General features: G+C 40.8%; 1 long non-coding RNA gene across 1 annotated transcript in view; it reads left to right on the forward strand.

The window, feature by feature from the left end:
- The window catches only part of LOC137206164 (uncharacterized), a 42248-nt gene that overhangs the window by 11469 nt on the left and 5454 nt on the right, over window positions 1-25325 (forward strand). The window contains exon 3 of the long non-coding RNA XR_010934492.1: window positions 4583-4738. This is a non-coding gene — a long non-coding RNA (uncharacterized lncRNA). The remainder of the gene's footprint in view (window positions 1-4582; window positions 4739-25325) is intronic.

Raw genomic sequence — 25325 nt, forward strand, 5'->3', positions numbered from 1 at the left:
TAATTGGGTGCAGCCCCTTTTTAACTGTGACAGGCTGGGGACTCCGAGATGGCACAGGACTTTCTAGGGGCCATTCTCCTGAGGATTTACTCTGTACAGCCCATCCTCCGAGAAGAAAATTCCCCGTCTAAGGAAAAATACTGAGCGTGATGATTCATCCTCAGTGAAGTTGAACTTCTGAAGTTTCTTCCTCAGTTGCACTTCCTTCCTTCCTGACAAATACCTCCTGTCAATTTGTATACACACCCCTTGGTTGTGGCTTCCCCAAACTGTCCCAAGGCTCTGTGCCTGCATAGTTTAAACAGATTTGTGTCATGGTTTTTCCTACAGATAATGACAAATCTGCAAAGGGAGTGTGTGCTCTTTCTGTACAAAGTCTTTCCAAACACCCACCCAGATATTCCATCCTGTCCATGGGTCCCCTCTCTGGTTGATGCCACCAAGGTTGTGGTGTAATTCTGGGCAATCACTTCAAGAGCCTTTTGTTGGGCATCCACTGTGGGCAAAGTGCTCCCCAAGGTGTGTGTGTGTTGGGGGGAGGGAACAAAGTCAATTAAACTGCCCAGCGCGGGAAAGCAAGATGTTCACAAATATCCCTGGGGGTGAGGAAGTTGGCGGGGGTTTGGGGGTGTGTGAAGCAGGAGCCTGGAGGGCAGGGCAGGGGCACTTTTGACTGGAAAGATCCCAGGAGGCTGCCTGGAGGAGGAGGCATTTCTGGTGGTCCTTGAAGGTTGACCAGAAGGCTGCCGGGACAGGGTTTGTGTGACAGTGGGAGGTGCAGAGTGGGAAGGCCCCTGCACACAATGATGTGTGGGTCGGGCTCAGGGGAGGAGAGGGAGGTGTGGATAGGGATGGGAGGAAGAGGGCACAAAGGCTGTTAGCCAAGACAGGTGAGAGGGGATCAGGACATTGGTGGTGGGACTGCAAAGGCAAGGGAGGGTGACCCTTAGTGTTCTCCTCTATGAATGAGTGGGGCATCAGACTGGATCCGTGGGGTGGAGAGGGCAAGGGAGATGGGACCGTCCCACCCCAGTTCATTTGAATATACCCGCTTTTACCTGTTCTAGACTCTGCATTTTGGCATTGGACTCATTCAAACCAAAGATTCTGTTGCTTAAAAAATACACTGAAAATCGCCAGGTAGCATGTCTGCTAAGGCTCCTCCCATCTCTAAATGTATCCCACACTTCTTGGTAACCTCAACTTCCTGATGTTTTCCGGGTATTTTCTTATGATTCTCAAGCATTTGGCCTTTGTCCATACTCAGTGACAAGCTTCTAGAGGGCAGGGAGCTTCTATACACTTTGACTGTTGTTAAAACACCCAGCAGGGGTGTGAACACAGGCCTTCCATAACGGCCGCTGGGGTGCTGCCACCAGTGCTCCGAGCAGGCTTCTGGGTTCCCACTGTTTCCCTCTCTCAGAAAACTGGCCAGTGGGCGCCTAAAGGGTTTGATGAAAATGACATTGAACTGGGCAGGAGACCTGGGTTCAAATTCTGCTTGCTGTTCCCTAGCCCTGGGACTGGGGCCATTCACACAGACTCTCTTTTTCTTGGTTTCGTTTTCAGTGAAATAAGGGAGCTTTTTTAAAAGCCATGTTTCCCAAATGTGACCACAGAGAACTAAGATGACAACAGGGTGTCCAGACACATTATGAAGACATAATGTCTTGTATATATGTAATTTATTATTAAAGTGTTACTGAGTTCATAGTGCCTGTTAATGGCAAGTGTAATATAGACTAACATTTATTAGATGCTTGCTAGTTGTGAATTATGTGTGAGTGCCTGTCTCAGGTTGGACTTTCAAGCCCAGAGAAAAGAATTTGTATGCAGGAGACTCATGTAGGATTTCTCTGAGAACAGACGAAGCAGGGCAGAGGAAGAGAAGAAACCAGGCAGGGGTGTGATTTTAGGTGAAGCCCCAGTCTCAGCCTGATCACGTAGGGGGCTCTGGAGTGTAAGTTACATTGTGGAGTTTGTCCTCACTGATGGCAAGGGAACTGGGCTTTCATATACCAACCCCGGTCCACTGCGGGCTCAGGGCCACCTCAGTGGGGTGATGGTGGTGTTGGGGGCTGTGAACTCCCAGGTGCTTCTGGCTTTTTGTGTCACATCACAGAGCAGCCTTGGTAGCCTTCAAACAGTTTTCTGATGAGAGTTAGAAAGAAGATGAAGGGAAAAAGCCCAAGAAACCATGTGAATGCTCTGATGGTTCTGGTGGAGTGTTCACAGGGCCTGCTTGCTCATTCTCAGCTCACTCAAACTGACAAAAGAAATTTTCACATATTGAGATATAGGGAAGTCATTCTGGCTTATCCATGAATTAACCTGAATTTTACACTAACTAAAATAGCCTGTTTATGGCCTATCAAACACACATTGTACATGTGCTTTAATTATTAGAGAAAAGCACACACTGACCAAAAATAAAGAATGTCCATGTTAAAAATAAAGATTAAATGCCTGTCTTCCTGGGATGCCAATGCTGGTACTCCTTTAACGATAAGACACCCTCCGCAGGTGCAAGGCCATGCTGACTTGCTATGTACATGCTCTGGTCTGTTCTTTTTTATTTTTTTTTTGAAACCTTGAAGAAATGTATCCCTGACTTTAATGTTCTTTGCTCTGACAAGGTATAAAACTGTGCTGGAAACCATGCTTCTCTGGGACAGTTCCTCTGAGTAATCTGGGCAGTGGGCATCCAGGCTAGCTCTCAGTTTGGCTCAAATAAAACTCTTTTCTATTTCTTATTCTTGATTGTTTATTGCTTATTTTCATTGACAAATCCTTCCAACAACCTTGGGAAGTAAGTAGTATTGTCTCCATTTTACAGGAAACTGAGGCACGGAGAAGTTAACTTGCCTATGGTCACATAGCTAGGAAGTGGCAGACCCAAGATTCAAAGCAAGAAGCCCATGCTTTTACCACCATACTGCATGGTGCTTCCCCAAATACAGCAGCTGTCATGTGTGTAATCGAGAATATTTGGGGAAAGAGTGAACAAAATATTGGAGGGTCTGTGTGGCAGTCTAACGTTCGATGACATCATGAGCTCTTGCCAGTTTGTGCTCTGATTTCAAAGCAATTTCAGGGGCAATTTGGATTTCAATTATTTTCTGTCTTAACAGTCATTCTGACTGAAGCAATTTAAATCAAAATCATAAAGGTCCAACCGTAGTTGGTTAATAGCTACGAAAACAATGGCCAGAGGTGAAAGATTTTTAAAGAACTACAAGGCATTTCTGTTGGCAGAATAATTGAGAGATGGCTGTTTGGGCGGGAAGCAAGGTGATCTAGATTTCTAGTTTCGGTAAAATTACTTAACTGACAACATATGGTTCCCAATCACTGTAGCAGACCAGGGAGGTGTCTTTTAAGTGGGGAACACGTGGAATGGTGCAAGATGGAAGATTCCTTACTATGGCAAAGAGAAAAGGTTGTCTTCTAGTCACTGTTAAATTGTTGGCATTAATTGTCTCTTTCCTCCCTGTAATCCTGTGTTCATGAGGACAGTGACACAAAGTTCCCATCATGGGCCACTTTGAGACTTCCATGGGCGGTGAAGCACTCTATAACTGTGCCGTGCGCAATACAGTCAATTGTTGAGGGCGCTCGGGGGAGGTCTTGACCTAGACTCACAGTGGTTCTCAATCAGGGACAGTATCCTTGCCCTCCCCAAGGGTTCTTGGAAATATGGGAGGGATCACAGTGAATAGGTTGTCTCATGGTGAGTGTATGTGAGCTACTGGAATTTAGTTCCCAGGGGACTAGTGGTGCGAAATATCCCGCAATGCACAGGACAGGCCCACTTGAGGAAGAAGTCTCACTCGAATGCTAATGACACCAACACTGAGAAACTCTGGGAGAAGTGATTTGAAGAAAGTGAATCATATACAAGTAGGAGACATCATGGCCTCTGAAATGACTTACACTTTTCCATGTACCTCTGGAAGACCACATGTGAAATTAGATGGAGACCAAGCATCTCAGCAGCTAAGGCTGCTCAGGATGGACTTGTCCTTGTCTTTGGTAGTAAGCTCCCCAACACTGGAGGTATTCAAGAAGAGGCCTGTTGACCTCATGGGATATTGTGAAAGGGATATCCAGCCTGAAGAATAGGATGGATTAGATGATCCCTGAGAGGTATCCTAGTACCAAGATACAAGGATTCTTCTTATGGTTTATTCTCAGAATTCCAGGTGAGGCTTGGGAAGGAAGGAGTTAAAACTGAAAATCCCCCTGCATATGTGTGAGGTCTAGTCTGAGAAATAATGATGGACTGAAAGAACATGAGTCTAGTATTAAGAGATAAAGGAAAAAGCACATTGTTTTGGAAAGACCTCTGGGTGAGGAGTCATCCAGCCCTGATTCCTGTCTCCACTGGGATCTCGCTGGTGAGTGTGGTGCTGGGAGGATCACATTTTCTCTGCATCTGTCAGGTGATGGCTGTCAGTGGTTCAAAGCTCAGAATCTGTGATTCTATAGTTTAGGGGTAGACCCGTGTTCTTCTTTTTTTTTTTTAATGTGGGCCATTTTAAAAGTCTTTATTGAATTTGTTACAATGTTGCTTCTGTTTTAGGCTTTGGTTTTTTGGCCACAAGGCAAGTGGGATCTTAGTGCCCAGACCAGGGATCGAACCTGCGCCCCCTTCATTGGAAGGTGAAGTCTTAACCACTGGACCACCAGGGAAGTCCTCTAGACCATGTTCTTTGACATAATTCTACTGTGGCCTTAGGTAAGTACTTTATGATTCTTTCCCAATATGTGAAATAAAAATAATGTCTATTTTTTTTTCTAATTCACAAGGAAATAGAATCAAGTAAGCTTGACAGCCAGAATACCTACCTTAAAAGTAGAAAGGATGGTAAAGTAAGTGTCATTTTGACATTTTCCTTCTCTAACACCACCTAAACGTTCTAGTACCAGTGGGTAAACGGGTCTCACTAAGTTGTTTGCATCCTTCACAAATCCTTGATACCCTTCTTTTTGGAGTCCCGTGCTTCATCATAGCGAACATATTATAATATTCTCACATCCCCATTAAATAAATTTACATATAACAGTATGTTTTTTATTCTGATAAAATGTTTTATAAGCATTTAATTAAATTATACTGAGTTTCATATTTTGGAGATGATGAACTTGTTTTTTCTTGATCTCAAACCTTCTTGGTAGGCCCTTTAAAAACTCAGAGCTACTTGTCACTGTAACTAATAATGCTTGGTAAATGTCTTTAGAGAAAAGACTTAGGTCAGTTGGTAAAAAGAAAAAAATTCCTTTCTCAGAGCCTCCCTCTATGCTCCAATAGGCTAGCCCTTTTATTTATTTATGTTTTATAGCATTTTTAAAAATATCTATTTATTTATTTGGCTGTGCCGGGTCTTAGTTGTGGCACGTGGGATCTTCGTTGCCACATGTGGGATCTTTTAGTTGCAGCATTCGGGATCTTTAGTTGTGGCATGGGGATCTTTTAGTTGCGGCATGCGGGATCTAGTTCCCTGACCAGGGATTGAACCCAGGCCCCTGGAAATGGGAGTGTGGAGTCTTAACCACTGGACCACCAGGGAAGTCCTGGTTAGCACTTTTAGGTCAAGATGCATCTGGGCACAGGAAAGGAGGACATGGGGAGGCCATTGGTAATGGCCAAATGCCTGCAGCTAATTTGTAGGTACCTGTGAAAAGTAGTGAATGTGCATGCATGTGTGTGTGTGGTAGTGAGAGTGACAGATGAGGGCCCTGAGGGGTAAAGGGTTATGAGAGAAAGGACAGCACAGGGTCAATGGTAGGGCATGGTAAGCAGAATTCTGAGACGGCTCTCAAAATACCCACCTCCTGGAGTACACAGCCTGTATAATCCCTCTCCCCCTGCCCCCAGTTGAGTGTGTGAACATGATGAGATTTCACTCCTGTGGTTAATGTCATATGGCAAAGGTGAATGGATTTTGTAGATTTAATTAAAGCCCTTAATCAGCTGACTTTACATTATCAAAGGGGAGATGATCCTGGGTGGGCCTGACCTAATCAGGCGAACACTTTAAAAGGAGGTCTGGAGGTCAGAGATGGAAGAGGTTAGAGATACTCTCCTGTTGGCCTTTGTTATGGACTGAATGCTTGTGCCCCACCCGTCTCCCCAGTCGTATGTTGAAGCCTTGACCCTTAATATGATGGTTTTAGAGCTAGGGTCTTTGGGAGGTCATTAGGGTTAGATGAGGTTGTGAGGGTGGGGCCCTCATGATGAGATTAGTGCCCTTATAAGTAGAGGCACCAGAGAGTTTTCTCTCTGTCTCTCTCCCTCCCCGCCTCCCCACCCCGAGCACATGCATGTGCAAAGGTCACGTGAGCCCACAGTGAGGAGGTGGCTGTCTGCAACCCAGCTGGAGAGCTCTCACCAGAACTCGACCATGCTGGCACCCTGATCTCGGACCTCCAGCACTGTGAGAAAATAACTTTCTGTTGTTTAAGCCACCCAGTCTGTGGTATTTTGTTATGGTAACCTGAGTAGATTCATTTAGCCTTGAACAAGCAAACTACCATGTTATCAGAGGGCCATGCAGCAGGACTAGCAGGTCTTTAGAAGCTGAGAGCCTCAGTTCTACAAATGCAGGGGGCTGAATTCTGCCAACAACCAGTGAGCTTGGACAGGAACCCTGAGGTTCAGATGAAAATGCAACCTTGTGAGATCCTGGGCAGAGAACCTAGCTAAGCCATGCCCAGGCTCCTGACCCATGGAACTGACAGATAATAAATGGGTGTGGTTTGAAGCCACTAAGTGTGTGGTGATTTGTCGCATAGCCTAGAAGACTGAGGCATACTGCCTGTTGGAGGGCTGCCTTTGCTCAGGACAAGACAAAGTTGGGGGGGGCGGTAACCTGTTTTCCGTCACTTTCCTTCTTAGTGTCACTCAGCTGAATTTTTGCACCTATATGATTCACAATATATTTCTCTCAGGAAAAGTGAGGAGAGTCTCTGTATTGGCTTCAGTATTAAAGGTCCAGCTAACCATGGACTCCATGTGTGATGGAATTTCTGTGCTGAAGCACTTTGCAAGTTTTCTTTGGAAGGTAGCTCAGGATGGATTTAAGAGAATGAGAAGCTTTTATCGGCCATGGCTTCAAGGAAAGAAGCAGTGCCATAGGAGACCAATAATTCCTTTCCGGATAATATTTCCCATTCTTCTCTCCTGTTGCTGACAGTTGCTCTTTATTTGTTCTCAAATGAATTCTACCAGTCGGCCCGCAGCTGGAAGTGTGTTTGGTCACCAGGAGGTTCTCTGCCCTGCATTCCTCCTAGAGAGATGAAAAAACTGGGAACTCACCCTGTTACTCTCGAGTTTCCTGCCTTTTTTGACTCAGCATTAAGTGGAAAGAAAGTTGAGTTTTGATAGAAAAAAAATCTCTCAGACTCTCTCCCCTTTCAGGTTAGAGGAAGAAAATGCATCCACAAACTGGAGCCCTGGTGGGTGTGAATTGCACAGTTTCGAGGAAACTTGATATTGTGTCTTTGACATCACGTTGCACTTGATTAAGGGCCGTTTCATCCTGCTGATGGAGTCTCTTTCCCCCATGACCCAGGTCCCCTCCATAATCCCTCTCTCAAAGCCTTTTCCTTTTCATTATGTGGTCGTAATTATTTCTCTGTCGAGCACATAACCTAACACCTCTCGGTGCACAGTGCCAAGGTTTGAAACCATAATAAGTGGAATGCTCACCTTTGAAGCCATTACTTCAATCATTAGAACAAAGTTTATTCCTCAAGAGGACATTAACATTTGAAAATGTGTCAACCAGAGTAAGAAATTCATCACGATCATGGACTACCTGCCAACTGGTTAAAATGCAATATTCCAATTTTCCTGGATTTTTTCAACGATCTAACATCTGACATTAGTTTACGTTTTTAAGTTGCCTTTGTTCAGTTCCTGGTAAGTTGTTTGTGAAGGTCAAAGAAGTTGATTTTTAAACACCAAACTAGGAAAGAAATGCAGCCAGAAGAAGGCAAAGGGATCCACTGAGCGTATCAGGGCTGATGGGAGAGACTTCCCAGTCCAGGAAGCCATTTCCATCCTAGTGGGACTCAAAACGGACAATGGCCTCTGCGTTTGGGCACCTATAATTTTAAACAAAAATGAGTCTGGTTGCTGTGCTGAATTTCTTGGAAGACTTTAATGAGATTATCTCTGAAGTTCAATTGGGAAGGAGTAAAGGACAAATATTCCACTTCTGCCTAGCAAAAAGCCACATTTCATCATTAATAGCATTGAAACCATTAGTTGAAAACATCTAGCAAAACAGTGTAGGTTGGAAAGTAAAAATATAAACTCCCCTAGATGTGGAACGTGGAGGTTAGTAATACGTTAACCCAGTGATTTTCTGGATGGTCTTTGTCATCAAAGTAGCACCACTTCTTTCTAAAGCTCAGGGACGGAACCAGCAAAGTGAAATGGTGCAATTAGAGTGACCTTAACCGTTCACCCTGCAGCTTCGGGGATGTGTTAAAACTGGGGAATCTTTTTGGTTGGGTATTCCATAGCTCCTTGCCTGTGGATCCAAATCTCTTCCTGTTACCTAATGCTGCATGACGAACCACCCAAACTTCAGTGGCTTGAAACAATAATATTTATTTTGCTTATGAATTTGGGCAATGGGGACTTTTGGGAAGTCAACTGGGGTAGTTTGAAGGCTGGGGTTAGAATCATCTGAAGGTCATTCCCTCCGATATCTGGGGATTAATCCTGGGAAGAGTAAAACAGCGGGGGCTAGCACAGTTGGAGTTCCTTGGGCATCTTTCTGTTTCCATGTGTCCCCTCCAGCTTGGTGGCTTCAGAGTAGCCAGCCTTCTTATATGTCAGCTCAGCATCCCAAGGTCTACATTCTAAGAGAGAGCTAGGCTATGATCAACAATACTACACTGTACACTTAAACTTTTGTTAAGAGGGTAGATCTCATGTTGTGTTCTTATCACAATAAAATAAAATTTAAAAAGAGAGAGAGAGAGTGCCAGGGAGAAGCTATATCACCATTTGTGACCCTGTCTTGGAAGATATGCTGCATCACTTCCACTGCCTTCTGTTTATTAGATGCGAGTTGCTAAGCTGGCCCACATCCAAAGGCGGTGGAATTCCACTTCACTTTTTTTTTTTTTTTTTTTTTTTTTTGCGATACGCGGGGCTCTCACTGTTGTGGCCTCTCCCGTTGTGGAGCACAGGCTCCGGATGCGCAGGCTCAGCAGCCATGGCTCATGGGCCCAGCCACTCCACAGCATGTGGGATCTTCCCAGACCGGAGCACGAACCCGTGTCCCCTGCATTGGCAGGTGGACTCTCAACCACTGCGCCACCAGGGAAGCCCTCCACTCCACTTTTGAAGGTGTCAAAGAATTTCCAGACATATTTTAAAAGCGCTGCAAATCACTAAAATGTTTTCGAGCATCTCTGCCAGCATCTCTGGAGGCACAGTTGGTGATAAAGAGACACATGAGCCACGGCCCTACCCTCATCTAGGTGCATCTCAGCCTGGATGTAAGGTCATACCAAGTAAGATGACAGTAGAGTAGGAAAAAATGATGAAACACATATAGGAACATTATCTCTAAAAGAGATTAATTACTTTGAACAAAGTCAAAGACAGAGCTAGGAAATCTGAGGCTCTTGAGATGATTTCTCACTGGGCTGAGGAGGTCTGGGAGGGTAGCTGTGAACTTGGAAGCTGCAAGTAGTAGTACATTTACAAAACACTTTCACATGCTGTGTAGTCACATGGTAAGTGCATTTGATTTATATGCCGACTTTAAACCTACCCCCCTCCTAGGATGAGACCTGTGGTGCAGGGCATGAGAAGTAGGTAGCTTCATGGCACTATGGAGACCCTGACAGGAAGTGCCAGCTTGGAAAGACAGGAAGTGGGGGGCAAGTTCTTTTCTATGCTTTCAAAAGCTATGTGCCCATGAGTCTGACCAAGCCAGGTGTAGATTCACAGCCAGCAGATATTCATTTTAAAAAAATTAAAAAGAAATTTTTTTTATTGAAGTACAGTTGATTTACAATGTTGTGTTCATTTCTGCTGTAGAGCAAAGTGATTCAGAGACATATATATCTGTATCTGTATACACATATATATTCTTTTTCTTATTCTTTTCCATTAGGTTTATCACAGGATAATGAATATAGTTCCCTGTGCTATACAGTAGGACCTTCTTATCTATCCATCCTATATAGAATAGTTTGCATCTGCTAACCTCAAACTCCCAATCCTTCCCTCCCCCACCCCCCTCCCTCTTGGCAACCACAAGTCTGTTCTTTAAGTCTGTGAGTCTGTTTCTGTTTTGTAGATAAGTTCATCTGTGTCATATTTTAGATACCACATATAAGTGATAGCATATATTTGTCTTTCTCTGTCTGACTTACTTCATTTACTATGATAATCTCTAGTTCCATCCATGTTACTGCAAATGGCATTATTTCATTCTTTTTTATGGCTGAGTAGTATTCCATTGTATATATGTACCACATTTTCTTTATCCATTCATCTGTTGATGGACATTTAGGTTGTTTCCATGTCAAAGCCAGCAAATACTGATCAAAGTGCTTTGCCCTGTGCTAGATGTTTTTACATACATTTTGTCATTTAATCATCAGAACAGCAAACAGATACATTAACATGTAATAAAGTTTCAGAGACTTAATTTTAAGGAAGAATGGAGTAAATACCGCAGGCAAGCAGGAAAGCTTTAGGAAACCTAATTCTCATTTACCCTAGGGCAACAGTCCTCAATTCTTAGTTGGGGTGATTTTGTACCCTCCTGGGGGACGTTTGGCAATGTCTGGCAACAGTTTTGGTTGTCACAACTGTGGGGACGGGTGAGGGGGAAGAAAGGGAGGTTTCTATGGGCATCTAGTGGGCAGAGGTCAGGTTGCTGCTGAATGTTCTACAATGCACAGGACAGTACCCCACAACAAAGCATTATCTGGTCCCAAATGTCAATAGAAATGAGAAAACCTGACCTAGAGATTTGATAGTATCTAAAAAGCAGATTACTATAAATACTCATGAAATCTCATGCCTTCATCTACATATAAACTTTGCTTTTATTTTCTTAAATTTAGCTGTTTTTCAACTCTTAGTGTGCAAAGAATAACTGTTCAGATCTATATACATAAGACCATGTAGATATGCTCAGTGAATGTTTTAAGAGTTTTCCCAAGGGTAATTTCCTTGATATTTTTGCCTAATTGTTGATTCGAGGACCTCACTTACGTTTACAGTAACCTGGGAGTTAGCCAGGGCAGAGTATAGTATCTCCATTTCATTGATGAAGAAACTGTGACTTGAAGAGGAAAAAATGACTTGCTTAAGATCCTCACAGCTGGTAAATAATTAAGCTTGGATCTCTCTCTTTTTATTCTGCTGTTCTTTCAGTTCATCTACACATGGATATTCAATAATTTAACTGACATTTGTCCAGGCCCTGTGTTATGTATTGTATACTCCCAAATGAATAAGATGGTGACCCTGCCAGAGTGACAGAGAAAGATTATTCCATAATGGCCATTCAACATTCTTTTACACGACCATGAAATGAGAACAGGCTACTATATAAAGGAACATCTAGAAAACCAGAAAATGGTTTTAGAAATAAAAATATTATAGCAGAAATAAAAACTTTACTAGAATGGTAAATTTGAGGAAATCTTCCAGAAGATAGAAGAAAAAGACAAGGAAATAGAAAAGAGAGGAGAAAAAGAAAGAAAATGAGAGAAGTACTGAGAATGACCAACATCCAACTAATGGAAGTCTCCAAAAAATATTTCTGACATGCTCTAATCTGGACCGGCTGCTCTCCAGGCCAGCTGCCCAGGTGCCATCTTGGAATCACTCTCCAACATCATTCTGGGGATTCATGGCTTTGTTCCCGTGTAGACAGAGGGAACAGCTTGAGGGAAGGCTTGGGGGTTAAAAGGAGCAAATTTGAGGAACAGAAAGAAAGTCAATGTGGCTGGTTTAAAGGACTACACAGAGAGAGGGGAGCACGAGATCTGAGTAGATACACAAGCAGAGTCAGGTCATACAATGCTGTGTAGGCTGTGATAAGAATATCTGATTTTATTCTAATAACAAGTGTATATCATTGAGGAGGTTCAGGCAGTGACAAAGGAATGACATGATATTTATGTTTTAAAAAAACCTCACTGTGTACTATTTCAGTGGTCTGTTTGGGTGCTGACACTGTATAGATTTCAGTAGGGGCATTGAGTTAGAAGAGTGTGTACCCAAGGGGTACTAAGAAGGAAGACTCAACAGGACTTGGTGATTTAGGGGATGTGGCCAATGAGGGAGAGGGACGTGTCATGACTTGTGTGATACCTACCTCTTCTGTTTTGTGATTTTCTCAGGAAGTACTGCTTCCAGGATGCACATGGTTAGAGATGGTGGGTGACTTGGTTGATTCAGGGCTGGGGTTCTGCCAGCCAGGTTGAATGGAATGGAGGCAGCAAAGGACTGGGAGAATTTACCAGGGATTAATTATAATGATAGACTATGAATTCCAGGATAAACTAAGAAAGAAATGAAAGCAGAGAGAATTGACAGAAAGTGGAAAGATATTCTCCAGTCTTCCATAGGGAAGGACTGTTATTGTGGGGATAGTTGAGCAAGTAACTTGAAAGGATTGGAATGTTTGAATTAATAATTTGTAGTAACGCAGAGTTCAAGGTGTGATTGAGGGAGGTGCTGGCTGAGCTGGGGAGAAGAGAAGGTGACTGGAAATGATAGGAAGACACTGGGATGCTGCATAGGGCTGTGCAGAGTGTGCAGTTAACAACTCCAGGGGGCACCATTCCCATAGGCTACAATGTTCATTACGCCCCTGGAGTTGGGCAATGTGGCAACTGCACCAGGGGATGAAAACAGAGGATGTTGGATGAAAATTACACATGGGTGTTGAACTCACCAGGAAAGATGGCAATAATTGGGCGAAGAAGGATACTGTGAGCCAGATGTGTAGATGAGAGTAAAGGGGAGGAGGTGGCAGGGTGAGAAGGCCTTGTCCTCAAAGGAGCAGGGATCTTGGCTGGAGGCCAGAGCAGTAACTGCCTAGAAGTGGCATTGGGAATAAGGTTACCTTCTGACAATGAGATGTGAGGGGAATGAGAAGATAAAGATTCTCATGCGGTTGTGCTCAGTGGACAGCTGAGTCTCAATATAGAAAAGGGGTGGAAGGAACTTTCTGAGACAAAATGAAATGTGAGCATTTGCTGATCTCGATGTAAGAGCTTCAGAAACCACAGTGGAAGGGTTTGATAAAGAGGGGAGGAACAGGGGCTTGTGCGTGGGGCAAGGAAATACAGAGCATCCCGGGGGTATTAATAATGCAGAGGAGAGGTTATGGAGAGGGGGGTGTATGTTGGGAGCTGATAAATGAGAGTAGTGGACAGTACCCAGGGGCCAATAAAGAGAGGTCTTGGCACCAGACTAGGGGTGGTGACAGCTCAGCAAGAGCTGAGCCCCTTGGAGGTATAAGGTGCTCCCCAGTTCTGAACCTAAGTGTACTGGGGTAATGAAAGGGCAGCTTCTTAGCTCAGGCAGTTAGGGAACAGTGCCAGCTAAATCATAAAAATGGTCCCTGTTCTTTCCAATGCAGAAAAATGTCCCCTCTCCTGATTTACCAGCCATATGGCTCTGATTCTCTTAGCATTTACACAACCTTGTAATGCTAACCTTTTGCTGTGTATTTGTCTACCCAACTATAATAGAAACATCTTGAGGGCAGGAACTATACCTTTTGACATTCTGAGAGCCTGGCATGGCACCCAGTAGATATTTGTGGGTTGGTTGGTATCCTGACATCCTGTGTTTTCTAACCCCTACTCAGTTCTATTAGTCAGAAACCTCTAAGTTGCAAGTGACAGAAACCTAACTCAAACTAATGTAAGCTACAAGGTCACTGAAAGTTTATCACTGGAACCCCATCTTGCCTGCTCCCTGCCTTCTATTGTCTCTAATTTCTACACTTTGATTCTTTTTTTTTTTTTTTGGAGGAAGGCAGAGGGAGATTTTTTATTTTTAATATTTATTTATTTTATTGTGTTGGGTCTTAGTTGCGGCAGGTGGGCTCCTTAGTTGTGGCATGCATGTGGGATCTAGTTCCCAGAACAGAGGTCGAACCCAGGCCCCCTGCACTGGGAGTGTGGAGTCTTAACAACTGCGCCACCAGGGAAGTCCCCTACATTGATTCATTCTTGATTTAATTCTTTTCTGCTTGTAGCAAAGATAGCTAGCTCTGGGCAGCTCAACTCCAGATTTATTTTGCTCTCACATTTTCTGATCAATCTCAGAGAAAAAAGAGGATGTGTGTTTCCTGAAAGCTCTGGTTCCGGTCCTTGGATGACGATGATTGGTCAGATTTGGGCTGGGGTCCCTCCTCTGAAACACTCTGTGGCCAGGGCTTGGGGTGCTCTGTATTTGTCATCACACCTGTGATGGGAGAATCAGGGCTGGGTGGTAGCCAGCCCATCAGACCAGACGGTCAGCGCTCACAGGGGAAGCACAGCAGGCATTTCCTGCGACAGCTGACTCAGCAGTGAAGGAGAGGCGACTTGGGGGTCTCAAAGGAGGGAGTGTAAGGCAAGGAATGAAAGGGAAGGAATCTGCTCTTTTACTGAATACCCAATGAATACTAAGCAGTGGGCTCTTTACAGGTTCTGATCTCGTTTGATCCTCCCAACTGGTCAGTAAGGCAAGTAGGATAATTTCAAGTTTAAAGAAGGGGAATCAAAGCTTGGATAGGTTAGGTGGAAGACGAAGGTAGGATTCAAATCCAGGATATCTGACTTCAAAGGCCCCGTGCTTTCCTTTAACCCGGGTTTCTCGGCTTCAGCACTATTGACATTTAGGACCAGGAAGTCTTTGCAGGGAAGCCTGTCTTGTACACTGCAGGATGGTTAGCAGGATCCCTGGCCTCTACCCACCAGGTGCCAGTAGCACTCCTCACCCAGTTGTGACAACCAGCGATGTCTCCAGACATTGCCAAATGGCCCTTGGGGGGCAAAATTGTCCCAGTTGAGAACCAGTGTTCTAAACCATGCAGCTCAGCGAATTCGAAGTTGTACTGCCTAAAAATCCATGACCTGCAATTGGGAAACACCACTGGAGTTCATGTCTTTACGTTTTCACATGGTTTTGTGTGTTTTAGAAAACTGTAGCATGCACATGAGTGATCTCTGAAATCCAGTCGGAGACAGTAAATGGTTTGTCCTATGAAGTAATTTTGGGTGTCACTGGCTTACGGAAATGTGTCTTCATTTGGAACTCCCTTCCAGGAATCAGTTGCAGAGTCAGACAGAGCTTCTAATATTAAGTAAAGAGAAAAGGTGGTAAGTTGCAAAGTGTTCCGCTCTGACACAGTCTAGGTAAAAATCAAAGTGGGGACGGGCTGTGCTGTAACTGTCCGCAGGAGCCACTTGGCATGTGTACCAGGTTCTGTTTCTGAGAGCAGCCAGGCCGCCCTGTCTATGTGGAGAGAGGGTAGCGAGCAGGGCCTGGGTGAGCAGAGCCTGGAAGAGGAACTTGGCATGGCCCCTGCTTACTTCATCCCGCCTGCCAGTCTGAGGCGATCTGTAAGGCTGTGTTTGGTGCCAGGGACCGGCTGGGAAAGGGGAAGTAAATTCAAACAAAAGAATGCCCCTGAAGTGTCTGAAAAGAGGCTTTTAGCACCATTCTTTCAGTGCTCTCAACCAGACGGAAGGTGCAAAAATTTAAAAAGCAGCCACAATCACTTTGGAGAACGGTTTTGTGGATCCAACACAGTGATATTATCACATCTATTTGTTGGACAAAGGACTTCATTGTATCACAAAATAAAACATGTTTCTCCTTCCAGTTCCTGCTTTGTGACATGTCTTCAAAAATGAGCTTACAAAGGAGCGGCCTGGAAACTTGGCAAAGGTGATTTTTAGACAAGCGCCTTCCAAAATAGCTGATTAAAAGGGTTTTCAGACTGTTTTCCTGGCCTGCTGTGCAATTTGCAAACAATCCCCTTTTTTGGTCAGTTGGGGGTGAAGGATTGATGAAAGTCTTTGAAACTCATTTCTGACATTTATAGACAAACCTCTTCCAAGTTAGTTTTCAGCACGGGCAGCAACTGAACAGGCTTGCCATTAATTATGGAGTTCACATCAGGGCCCCCAAACATCCCAGAGGGTCTAGTTCCAGGGTTGTTTTCTGCTCTTTCTCCCTCTCTTCCATTCTGGATCCTTCATGGACACCTTCCAGTGTCCTGGTGAATTCTAATTAATGGTTAGATTCTTTATCTTTAGGGTTTCATCAGATTCTCAGATTTCCCAGACACTGAAACACTCTACATGACCTGAAGGTGGAATTAATTCTCCTCAGTAAAAATCTAGTCAAGGAATTCTCCCCAGCCAAGAAATCCAGAGTCAGGATGTAAGGCCAATTTCCCATGAGTGTAAAACTGCATAGCTTATTTCAAAAGGTTACATATTGTATGAGTCCATTTACATAACATTCTCAAAATGACAAAATTATAGAGATGGGGAGCTGATCAGTGGTTGCCAGGGATTAGGTAAGGGAGGAAGGGTGTGACTTTAAAGGGATTGCATAGAGAATTCCTTTGTAGTGACAGAACAGGTTTATATCTTGATAGGGGTGGTGGTTACACAGGTCTACACATGGAATAAAATGTCACAGGATTATACAGGAATATATATACCAAAAAAAAAAAAAAAGTCCACACAAAAACTGGTGAAATTGGAAGAAAGTCTGTTGTCCTGTTAATTGTATCGTCCCAATGTTGATTTCCTGGTTTTGAAAATGTACTATAGATATATAAGATGTCTGTAGAAGCTGGGTGATGGGTACACAGAACCTCCCTGTACTCTTTTTACAAGTTCTCATGAGTCTATAATTATTTAAAAATAAAAGGTAAAAAGATGAAAAAAACCCCACCCCAAACTGTATGTCTTTATAGCATCTACCATTGTAGAGATGAGATGACCCATAGTAGGTGATTAAGAAATGAATGAGATGAATTACTGAATAAATGAAAGATCTTCTGCATTATATTAATGGAAATTTAAAAGAATCATGACAATAGATGACGTTTTTTAGTACATGACAATAGATGACATTTTTGAGTACTTGATATGTGTCAGGCATTGTGCTAAGGATTTTAAGCATTATCTCATTTAATCCTCATAGGAACTTTATGAAAAAAATTGCTCGTTTAAAAGATAATTCTACATATTTGGTACAAGTGTAAAGAAAAACAAGAAAATTATGAAAGACCAAAAAATCAGGATATTAGTTAACACTGATGAGTTGGAAGAGCAATACTGTCATGAGATGGGGAGGTGGGTGTGTGGAGACACGACAGAGGTTATGTGGATATTTGTTGTATCATTAGTTTTATTGTTTTATTTTATTTTTTGTTGAAGTATAGTTGATTTACAGTGTTGTGTTAGTTTTTGGTATACAGCAAAGTGATTCATGTATATATACATACATACATTTTCATATTCTTTTCTATTATGATTTATTACAGGATATTAAATATAGTTCCATGTGCTATACAGTAGATGCTTGTTTATCTATTTTATATATAGTAGTTTGTATCTGTTAATCCCAAACTCCTAATTTATCCCCCCCTTTCCCCTTTGGTAACCATCAGTTTGTTTTCTATGTCTGTGAGTCTGTTTCTATTTTGTAAATAAGTTCATTTGTATCATATTTTATTTTATTATTATTTTTTAATTTACTTTATTTTATTTTTGGCTGTGTTGGGTCTTCGTTGCTGCGCGCGGGCTTTCTTTAGTTGCGGCGAGTGGGGGCTACTCTTCGTTGCTGTGCGCAGGCTTCTCCTGGCAGTGGCTTCTCTTGTTGCAGATCACAGGCTCTAGGCGCGCGGGCTTCAGTAGTTGTGGCATGTGGGCTTAGATGCTCCACGGCACCTGGGATCTTCCCAGACCAGGGCTTGAAGCTGTGTGCCCTGCATTGGCAGGCGGATTCTTAACCATTGCACTAGCAGGGAAGCCCCTGTATCATATTTTAGATTCCACCTATAATGGTATTTGTCTTTCTCTTTCTGACTTACTTCACTTAGTATGATAATCTCTAGGTCCATCCATGTTGCTGCAAATGGCTTATTTCATTCGTATTTATGGCTGAGCAATATTCCATTGTATGTGTGTGTATTTATCACATCTTCTTTATCTATTCATCTGTTGATGGACATTTAGGTTGCTTCCATGTCTTGCCTATTGTAAATAGTGCTTTTATGAACAATGGGGTGCATGTATCTTTTCTTTTTTTTAAAATAATTTTTATTGGAGTAGAGTTGATTTACAATGTGGTGTTAGTTTCAGGTGTACAACGAAGTGAATCAGTTATACATATACATATATCCACTCTCTTTTAGGTTCTTTTCCCGTATAGGTCATTACAGAGTATTGAGTAGAGTTCCCTGTGCTATACAGTAGTTCCTTATTAGTTATCTATTTTATATCTAGTAGTGTATATGTCTCAATCCCATGCATGTATCTTTTCAAATTAGTGTTTTCTCCTGATATATGCCCAGTAGTGGGATTGCTGGATCATGTGGCAGCTCTATTTTTAGTTTTTTAAGGAACCTCCATACTGCTTTCCATAGTGGCTGTACCAATTTACATTTCCACCAACAATGTAGAAGGGTTCCCTCTTCTCCACATCCTCTCCAGCATTTTCATTAGTTTTAAAGTTGTACATATTATATATATATATTCTTATAGATGTGTTATATTTATACATGGTAAATTAGGTGAGGAAGATATGTAAATATGAAAGCAAAACAAAAAAGAACCAAGGGCGATTGGTGTGACAGGAGTGGTTTTATTGAGAAGGGCAGACCAACCAGAGATTATTTGCTCCCAGTGAGAAGGCTGGGACCCGGAACCCTTTGCTGCGGTACTGCAGTGTTTGTACATGGACACACCTATCCTTGAGCAACAAAATACAAAGAAACTGTATGGGACTAAAAATAACTGCATGCATGCACAGTTGAGGCAAATTCTGGACAAAAGATACAAAGAGACCAAAAAACCCAACTGCCGCTTTTGAAGAGCCTGGAGCAAAAACAGGGTGTTGGGAGCAAAAGCAGGGTACTGAACATGCCCCCTGCACACAACACCAGCAGAGGGGTGGGCAAAACACCTAAGCCACTCCTGTGGCCAGGGTCTGCAAGTTTGGCTACGTACTGTCAAGGTGGCCACAAAGAAGCCTACGCTGAGTTGCATTCCCACCACAATGTATGTTTATCCATTTTATCACATTCTTTGCATAAATAAATACAATCAATCTTTAAAAATTTTGCCATTCTGAGAGGAAAAAGTGTTTCATTATATTGCTTTAATATTCACTTCTGTGATTTCTAGTGAGGTTGAATATCCTTTCTTATTTGCCATGTGTGTTTCTTCTGTTAATTACCTAATCGTACCTGGTTTCCTTTTTAGAAAAATTGTTCTTACCGATTTGTGGGCACTCTTTATGAATGGATAGTGACTTTATTATGGTGCAAATCTTTCTTCTTGGTTTATTGCTTTTCTTTGAAGTATGTTTATGGTGTTGTTTGCCTTAGACATGCTTTAAATTTGTGAGTCATCAAATCAGTACCTTTTCCTTTTATGATTCATACATTTTATGTTTTGCTTAGGAAAACATTCCCCAAGATTATAAAGTTCTGATCTCAAACTTTCTTCTGGTAACTTTTTAATATTAAGATTTTTAATCTAACCAGGATTTATTCTTGCATATAGTGTAAGGTAAGAACCTAATTTTATACCTTTTTGCCAATTGGATAACCATTTGTCCTAATATCATCTATTATCTAGTTCACTCTTTTGTGGTCATATACTAAATTTGCATTTGGTTTTGAACCTGTGTATTCTATTTCATTGTTTAGTATCATGTGAATATCACCCTATAAAATACCGACATTTCTCACCTCGGACATTTTTTGCGCACTTGTGAATTTTAGATTCACCTTTTCAACAAGTTCCCTGTTGATGTTCTGACTGGCATGTCTCTGAGTTTATAAATTAATTATGGGAGAATTGATATTTTACAAAATTTAGTCTTCCCATTCATCTGGAAAAAATTTTTTTTAGTATCTCAGTAAAATAGTTTTCTTCACAAAGTTTGTGCATCTTTTTATTTGGTTATTTCTAGGTATTTCATAGTTTTTTTCCTCTGGGGATTTTGAAATTTCATTGCAGTTTCTATTAGATTGTTTTTTTGAAGTACAAAGCTACTGATTTTTTAAAATGTTAATCTTATAATTGGCTGCCTTATTGAGCCTTCTTATTAGTTCTCTATGTTTTTTGGTTTATTTAGTTAAAAAAAATAGATAATCACGTCAACTGACAATAATGGCGGTTCTGTCTCTTTTTCTCCAATACTTATGAGGTTTTTTTTTTTTTAAACATCTTTATTGGAGTATAATTGCTTTACAATGGTATGTTAGTTTCTGCTTTATAACAAAGTGAATCAGCTATACATATACATATATCCCCATATCTCCTCCCTCTTGCGTCTCCCTCCCACCTTCTACTTATGAGTTTTACCCACCTTCCTTATCTAATTGTATTTATTGAAACTTCCAGAATAATGTTGTGTAGCATCTTTCCCTGTTTTGAGTTTTAATCAAATGCCTCTACTATTTCACCCTAAAGTATGATGTTTTCTGTAACTCCTGTTATCAAATTAAGGGACATTTATTTACTAAGTAAATATAGTGAGTTGCAATAGTAAATCTCCTAAATTGGAACCCTCATTATATTCCCTGAATAAACCCTACATTTTAACGCCATTACATTAAACGCCAAAACCTACTTGGCAATTTTAAATGGTTTATTAGTAAATAGAGGCCTAACTTTAAAATAATCATAGTAATAATAAAAACAGGAAACAAGAATTCAAATGTTTTCAACAAACATAGGAGGAGGCAAAGGGAAAGAGTGGATGAAAGCATGATAAGCATCTTGCTTTGTTTCAAGAGCTTGTATGTACAAATTATTTTTCAAGTTTAAAAGTTTAATAAAACTTTTAATTAAAACATTTTAAATACATGTGTTCAGTGTATTTAAAATGTGTTCAGTGTACATTTAATCTTGAGAAAAGTGGAAATAGAACATGTTATTTTTAAACCACTAGAGCAAAAAAGGAAACAAAAAACTTCTTTAATCAGCAAAAATTAAAGATGAAGGAAAAAGAAGAAACAATGCAATGATAGCTCATAGGAAAAAAGGTAACAGGAATGGAAACAGTTATCAGTTATCAAATATCAGGTAATAAAATAAAGGTGGTTATATTAAAATAGCCTATTAAATGTAGAGACAGATTGAGTTAGAGAATAAATTTCAGTTATTTGATGTACACAAGAGACACACACACAAAAGTGACACAGAAAAACTGAAAATAAGCAACTTATAACCAAAAAAAGATAGAGAGGTCAGTATTTCTAGAAAAATAGATTCCAATATGAAAGCCATTATATGGCTAAAGAGGGACATAACATGTTGTTGAAAGATACAGTCCATTAGGAAGTTAAAATCATTATGAACTATTGAGGACATTTCATATTCATTTAATATAATATTCATGCACTCTCCCAGATTTCTTAGCCCCTTGCAGTTAAATGTGCTATAAACTAGTTCTGACCAGCAGGCTCTAACTAGTGCCACTAGTTAGAGTGCCACTTCCAAGCCAGGTATTTAAGAACTGGGGTGCGACTTCCACTGCTGTCTTACAAATTGCTTAAGGCTAACAACCATGCTATTTAAATGTACTTAGCATTAACTATACTTTATTTTTATCTACCACTATTTTTTAAAACAATCCTTTCTCTTTCTTAGATTCATTTTCCATCTTAATATTGTCTATACTTATATAATCTGTTCAGAAAAGCTTTCTGAATTTTAAAACATCTGAGGACTCATGTGTATGAAAATGTCTTTATTTGGCCCTGACACTTAAATGATAGTTAATTTGAGAATTCTTGGTTCATAATTAATGGTATTTCGTGAGAACTTTGAAGACATTGCTCCACGGCGCTCTAGAGCCTAGTTACAGAGGAGAAGCCTTATGCCAGGCAGATTCTTGTTCTTCTGAACATAACCTTTTTTTACCCTCTCTATTGATTATTTAAAATTTTCTCTTAAATGCTGGAGTTCAGAGATTCCTCCAGACATGCTGAAATTATTTCTTTTTTCCCTTTTCCTTTCCTCCTTCCTTCCTTCTTTCCTTTTCACCTTCCCTTCACTCTGTCAACTATTGATTTCCATTGAATGTTTGACAATACTTCATGGCACTTCATATTTTTAGGTGAGTGCATATAAATAGACAGAATTGACAGCTCAGATATGTTTTTTTTCTAGTGCAAATGGAAATCCCTGTTTCTCTTGACGATCACTACGCTTCTGGTGGGTGGTGTTGGTGCTCGTTCTGGACTGAAGAACACTTATGGGTCCTGGTAGGCTAGACATCCCTTTAGGGCAACCAGTAGTTTGTCTTCAGATGAAGGTTAGGATCGTCCCTTGAGGCAGCCCAAAATATTTAGGGAATTGCTTTGTTCCAGCCCCAGTATCTACTCTGAGGCTCCTGTGTCAAAATTCCCAGAGTCCAGAGCTGCACTTGAGGTCAAAGCCAGCACCAGGCACTCTACCTGGGCAGGAACACCATTCCTCCACTCTGAAAACATTGCCCAGGCCTATCACCTATTCCTTCTTCTATCCCTACTGCCTCTGATCATTTGATTGTTTTAGAGTTCTTTCTTGGAGGACTTCTTATTTCCTTTCTGGAAGTCTGGATTCTTTAGATCTGTTTCCATCTGCTTTTTCTAGAAGCTTCTCAAGGTTCTGATTTGCTAGTGGCAACTCTTGGTTTTTCAGCTCTGCTAAAATTTATTTTGTTTGCACATTTCCTCTGTCATGTCCATGGAATTTGGAGAATGTGACCAGGCAAACCCTTTTCTTCAGTCAGCCATTTGAAACCTTCATTTGGTCTTCCTCACTCAAATAAGTCTGAGATCATTTTTCTGGACAAGCCACCTCCAAAATATTCTGCTTTGTAATAAAGGATCAGGCAGCTAGAGTTACAGAAGAAAACTAAGTTATTATCCCCAACCCCAGATTAAAATAGCCTTATTGTCCAGAAAATAGACAAAAATAAAAAAGAAAATTAAAAAAATCGAAAATCCTACCAACGTATTCATGTTAAAATTTGATGTGAATAGTTTTGAGTTGTTTATATACACACAGAAAAGTACTTTTCTCCATAAACGGAGGTTGTAATTTCCAATACAACTAATATTTATCATGCACTTAGTATATATCTCAGGTACTTTGCTGAGATTTTTTATTATTTTATTTTTACTTTATTTTATCTAGTCAGTTTTCTCACTCATCCTTCTAACAGCCCTTCACACTTGAGATTATTATTAATCCCTCTTTTGATGCTCATTGAGGGTAAGTCGCTTGCCCACATTCATCTACTACTTTTAAGCACTACATTCTACTACTACCTAATATGTATATTGTTTTGTAACCAGTTTTGGAAAACAAATCCATGGATGCCTTTTCACAATAATAACTATGTATCTATATCATAAATGGAAATTGCTCCATAAGATAATATCTTATGTATATTTTCTAATTTATTTTTCCAGAATAAACAGTGCAGTATTGCAAACTATGCACCAAATTGTATCAAACACTTACCATGAGTCAGGCATTGTGTTGGGCGCTGGAGATAAGTAAGACATGGTCTCTGACCACATGGGGTTTACATTCTAGCGTGGGGCCTACACAATTACAAATGATGACACAAAAGACTGTTTAATTACAAATGTGATCATATGATATCACTTATGTGGAATCTAAAAAAAATGATACAAATGATTTCTTACATGATTAAAAGGGCTTTATAGTATTAATAAAAATTAAGTAATAAAGTCTATTTACCTTTAAAAACAGTGCCTATGATATGTGGACTGTAAAAATATCTTTAAACTGATTTCTAGTTGCATTTTACTATAATCAGAAAAAATATTCTGCATGATATTCTTTGAAATTTGTTAGATTTGTTTTATGGATAAGAACATGATCTTGTTTTGCAAATGATCTATGTAATCTATAATGATATACTCTAGAGTTTTGGCTTATAGTATTATAACCATGATAATTTCATCAAGTTTGCTAGTTGTGTTATTCAAATCTTCCACATACTTACTGATTTTTTTTTTTTTTTGGTATTCTAGATTAATCAATTACTTATAAAGCTGTGTTGAACTTTCTCACTATAATCTGGATTTGTTTATTGGTCAAATAAAACTGTACTACTATTTTTAAAAATGTGAGAGATACTAGATCCTAGTGTAGGCTCAGCTTGCGAGCTGGTCTGACCTGGGAGGTGTGAGCAGCCATCTCTGAGGAACTGACGTAGCAGAGGGAAGTTTTACTCTTACTTGTTGGGCCTTTGGTGGGCTTTCTGACTCTATAGCTTAGTCTGCAAGATGGCGTTAAGTAGAATCCAATCTCAGAAGCCTTTGAGAACATACTAACCTAAGGACATTCTTACTAAGAATCCCTGGGATTAAAATCTCCTTGCTGTGCACAAATCATCTGAATGAATTAAACATGCAATTGAAAGGCTCGTCTTGTGCTACTCGAATGCTTGGCTGTACCAGAAATAAAATGAAATCATTTTCTCTTTCAAATAAATATTATATACTGTGGGCCTCACTGGTTCCATTAGCACTATCCAGTTGCACAGAGGTGATTATATTATTTATGACACATGCAGATACTAAGAGGCTCCTTCAACTTAAGGCAGATAAGCACTGTAAGATCATTTCCATCTTGACTCAACCACCCACTATTACTAGAGTCCTCTCTCTCCTCTCTAAAACCTATAGACTGGTGGTTGTTTTTGAGACTCCAGAGCAAGCAGCCATTTTCAAAGGATGTTTGCTTGCTCAAAATAGACCATCATGACACTGGTATGAGAATGCTTTGTTGTACTCTAGTTGGGTCATGATTTTGTTTGCAGGTGACCTTTCTTAAGCACTCAGGGTGTGTTGTCAGTAAATAAAATGCCTGTCAAATTAGTCACTGACCCTGCAATAAATTCTGAAAAGCTACAAAGGGAACCCAGTTAAGAAAGTCCATATCATCTTCCTCTACAATATGATAAAAATGGAAAGAACAGATGTACATGTGGCCAACAAGCACATGAAAAGTTGCTCAATATCACAGTTATTAGAGAAATGCAAATCAAAACTACA

This window comes from Pseudorca crassidens, chromosome 14, assembly GCF_039906515.1.
Source record: "Pseudorca crassidens isolate mPseCra1 chromosome 14, mPseCra1.hap1, whole genome shotgun sequence".
In the NCBI taxonomy this organism is placed as follows: Eukaryota; Metazoa; Chordata; class Mammalia; order Artiodactyla; family Delphinidae; genus Pseudorca; species Pseudorca crassidens.